This window comes from Lithobates pipiens, unplaced genomic scaffold (assembly GCF_037356315.1).
Source record: "Lithobates pipiens isolate NorthernLeopardFrog02 unplaced genomic scaffold, aLitPip1_a1.2 Scaffold_10, whole genome shotgun sequence".
In the NCBI taxonomy this organism is placed as follows: Eukaryota; Metazoa; Chordata; class Amphibia; order Anura; family Ranidae; genus Lithobates; species Lithobates pipiens.
In genome coordinates this window covers 155,163,564-155,168,306 of record NW_027507686.1, presented here as the reverse complement: position 1 = coordinate 155,168,306, position 4,743 = coordinate 155,163,564, and the positions used below count along the sequence as shown (strand labels likewise).

At 39.6% G+C, this 4,743-nt stretch overlaps 1 pseudogene; it reads right to left on the bottom strand.

The window, feature by feature from the left end:
- Window positions 1–1,033: 1,033 nt before the first annotated feature.
- On the bottom strand, window positions 1,034–2,583 carry LOC143925810 (posterior protein-like; annotated as a pseudogene).
- Between the last annotated feature and the right edge of the window lie 2,160 nt (window positions 2,584–4,743).

The window sequence follows — 4,743 nt, the reverse complement described above, 5'->3', positions numbered from 1 at the left end:
TGAGGCCCTTGTCCTCATCAACATGGGAACAAGGTGCTTTGAGGGGTCACAGACCCCCAAAGCATCCTCCCAATGTTGAGGGCATGTGGCCTGGTACGGTTCAGGAGGGAGGGGGGGCGCTCTCTCATCCCTCCCTCTTTTCCTGCGGCCTGCCAGGTTGCGTGCTCGGATACAGGGTCTGGTATGGATTTTTAGGGGGACCCCCACGTCAATTTTTTTAAAAATTTGACGCGGGTTCCCCTTAATATCCATACCAGACCTGAAGGGTCTGGTTATGGATATTTAGGGGGAACCCCACGTCAATTTTTTTCTTAAATTTGAGGCAGGGTTCCCCTTAATATCCATACCAGACCTGAAGGGCCTGGTAATTGAATTTGGGGGACCCCCACGCTTTTTTTTTAATTATTTTTTTTTTTTTATCAATGACTTTCAATAAGTGTTCTCTGTATTACGGAGCCGACAATTCATAATAGCTGCGAGTGATTTTAAAGGACTTTTTTTCCTGCATAAATGACACTTTGTGCAGGGACAGTTCTAAGCACCAGAAACATGAGCCCCTTCACAGGCATACTATAGACACCCCCCCCCCCTACGAAATTTAAAGGAATATTACACTTTTATTGTTTCACTTTAATCATTATTAAAATCACTGCTCCCGAAAAAACCTCCGTTTTTAAAACTTTTTTTTGCATTGATACATGTCCCCTGGGGCAGGACCCGGGTCCCCAAACACTTTTTAGGACAGTAACTTGCAAATTAGACTTTAACAGGGGTTCTAAAGTATGCTATATACTAGCTCCGTCGAATCTTCTTTATACATTCGACAGAAACCATAAGCCTTCAAAGACAGATTCGACCGTAATTCATGTGGATTTTCGGACGAATGCAATTTTTGAACGAAAAACGAAATAAATAAAAACGAATTTCGGGAGTAACTAAATAAATTAAGTTTTCGGACGAAAGCGAAATTCCGAAATGAAATATTTTACTCTGCACATGTCTAATTGCAATACAGTTGGCATACTTTTCTATACTACACAGCAGTATTGGTAAACTTTGCCATATTACTTAGGAAAAATGCCAATGTAATTTGCGTCCAACTACATACAAGCCAGAAAGGTAGATTAGCCCAGGGGGCAAATATTGGAATGTTCATCCAGTCTTGTTGCTGGCTGTGCTTAGGGTGTGAACTGTCATTTCTTGTCTCTCCTTCAGAACTGTGTAATCTGTCCTGGCTGCTATCTTTCATATCAGGCCTTTGAGTTATGCTGTCCCTGTCCTGGGTGGAGGTTTTCATTGCAGATACCTGTATTTCTGTGGTTTCCTGCTCCATGCTAGCAATTTTAAGGGCTTTATGAAATCTATGTCTATGCCTATTCCATTTACAATGTCTGAACTTTCTCTGCCTTCCTGTACCTCTGCTTATTACGGATACATCTGCCTTTGACCCGTACTCCCTTTCCCTGAACTCTTGACAGAAGTCTCGCAGGATATTGACACAATTTTGGTAGGATTTAGCATTCCTTAGAGCCATTCTGGTGGGATAGCTTACATAACACTTATTGGCCATTGAGTATATGAAACTTGCATCATCCTCCAATAAGTCAGGACAGTTGAATACTTTCGTATACAATGCAAGATACTCACTGCAGAACAAAATTGGGTCATCTCCTCCCCTAAATTTCATTTGTTGCAAATCACTCATACCACTATCACGACTGACCACAATACGCTGCAACTCTTTTCTCCACACCTTTGCATCTGCTAAGTTATCATTAACTTGTGCCGATAGCTGGCCTACCAAAGGTCCTGGTAGCCATGTTTTCAGAAGAGAGCATGCAACCTCATTACTCAAATGGAATTTAACGACTTGAGCTTCAAATTTATTGGACAGACTCATTGGTGATTCTAGGGCATTAAATTCACCCAAAATCTGGCACAAAGTAAGTCTCTCTTGGATTGTAATCAAACTGTCATTCTGCTTTGAAGCTATAGGTGCAATAGCAGACTATTTTTCATCACTGCCCTTTTCCTCATTGATTGTTCAGATATCGGCCAATTGGCATTTTCCTTTGTGCTCATTGAGCGATACCATCATTTTCTCTGTAGTAAGAAGCTGGGAGAGTACATTTGCTAATTCTCTTTCTAAAGACATAACCAACTCTTCCATCTCTGACAACTTTATTCGCAATGACTCTAAAAGTTTGCTCTTCATATCGCAGTCCATGCTGCACCTCTGAAGCTGTTCTTGTAGCTCACTGTTTCTTCCTGACAAATTGCCTGCTGTAGCCCGCAATTCATCCATCTCATTACTGTAGACTGTTGCAATCTTTAGAAGGTTTTCACTGACTTTCTCTATGTCCTCCCCAAGACGTCTCCTCTCTGCTTCCCACTTCCCCCCATTTGCTCAGATATAAATTAAATTCTGAGCAAAACTGCAATTTCATTAGCCAACTTTTCTTTCTTAACTTTTTTTTGCTGTTTGCCCAATAATCTGCTATTATGTTGCTGACACCGAGACAATAGTATCTTCAACTGTCTTTCAAGAGGTTCATCTGCACATGAATAATAAGTGGTAGACATTCGTTTTTGTCCTAATGCATTTTCGTCTGAATTTCAGGTATTTTCGTTATCGTTTTGACAAACGATAGCGAATGTGCAGGATCCGAAAAACGAAAGATCCGACATAAATAAATGCTTTATATTCGTTTTCATTGTTACAACAGTTCGATATAGATAGGAGATTCGAAGTGACTCTGACAATAACAATCTGTGTCTATTGAACCTGTGGTCAAATTTGCCTAACCTTACCTCTATTAGTCCAAGATTATATAGAGAAAATATCTGATAGAGAGAAAATATTCAACATTTTTGCTCATTTTAAAGACTAATATGCAAGTTACTGTCCTAAAAAGTGTTTGGGGACCTGGGTCCTGCCCCAGGGGACATTTATCAATGCAAAAAAAAGTTTTAAAAATGCCAGTTTTTTCGGGAGCAGTGATTTTAATAATGGTTAAAGTGAAACAATAAAAGTGTAATATTCCTTTAAATTTCATACCTGGGGGGTGTCTATAGTATGCCTGTGAAGGTTTCCCGTGCTTAGAACTATCCCTGCACAAAGTGTCTTTTCTGCAGGAAAAAAAGTCATTTAAAAATCAGTCGTGGCTATAATGAATTGTCGGCTCCTGTAATACAGAGAATACTCATTGAAAGTCATTGATAAAAAAATAAAAAATAAAAAAAAGCGTGGGGTTCCCCCAAATTCCCGAAAAAACAGCAGCTTTTAAAACTTTTTTTTGCATTGATACATGTCCCCTGGGGCAGGACCCAGGTCCTCAAACACTTTTTAGGACAGTAACTTGCATATTAGCCTTTAAAATTAGCACTTTAGATTTTGAACGTTGGAGTCCTATAGACTTTAATAGGGTTCTAAAGTTCACACGAAGTTTAGGTCTGTTTGCAGGTTCTGGTGCGAACCGGGGGGTGTTCGGCTCATCCTTAGTGGGGGAAGTAAAATAAAAATAATGATGATGATGAATGTTATATTTGTTATTATCAGTCTCTGACTATCTGACACCTGACACTGTGAGACTTAGACCATTCATTCAACATGAACAACGGAGATTCGACAAAGCAACAAAAAACACACATGTTTATAATAATATTCGACAGAGCATCAAAACTGTATGACGCTGCAATCTTACATTTCTGGAGTCAAATGCTCAGTCTATAGGCTATATAGAGTTTAGCCGCTCCGTTGAATCTTCTTAATACATTCGACAGACACCATAAACCTTCAAAGACAGATTCAACCGTAATTCATGTGGATTTTCAGACGAATGCAATTTTTGAACGAAAAACAAAATAAATAAAAATAAATTTCTGGAGCAACTAAATAAATGTATTTTTCGGCCAAAAACGAAATTCCGAAACAAAATATTTCACTCTGCACATGTCTAATAACTGGCAGAGGCATACTTTTTAACATATGTATACACAAGTTTCATTTCACAATCATACAATCCACACAATACACAATTCTATTTGTACTAACGTTCCAACACTGCACTGAGTACTAAACCAAACTCAATTATCGTTAGCTCACAAAAAACTCACAAAAAAAAACAAATCGTTCTTCTAGCATTCAATATTCTTAATTCGTTACCACTTTTACCTGATATCATTCAAAACAATTAAACTTTTGCCTATCCATAGAAAAGGCTCACCACACTTAGCCCTTGTACACACGGTCGGAGATTCCGACGAAATGTGTCCGATCGGACCGTTTTGTCAGATAATCCAACTGTGTGTGGTCTTCTTCGGACTGTTTCCATCGGAGTATCCGACGGACCAAGTTTTCCAACTTGTCGGTAAAATTTTCCGACAACATAATCCGATCGGACCTTGTCCGATCACGTGTAGAGAATTCCGATCGGACAAAGTGCCACGCATGCTCAGATCAAATTCCTACACCAAAGCTATTGGCTACTAGCCTGAACGTAGTCCCGTCGTAACGAAATAACGTCATCACGTTCTGAACGATCGGATTTTCCGACAACTTTGTCCGACCGTGTGTATGCAACAGTTTCGGACAAAATCCGTCGGACAAAATCCATTATCAGCTGCCTTGTATCTGAGCACCTCTGTCCTGTAGGTTTTATGTGGCTTTTAGGATTACCACATGCTTTCTGGGGTGCCATTTGAAGGACATTAAGTACTCTACACACTACTATTAACTTGGCT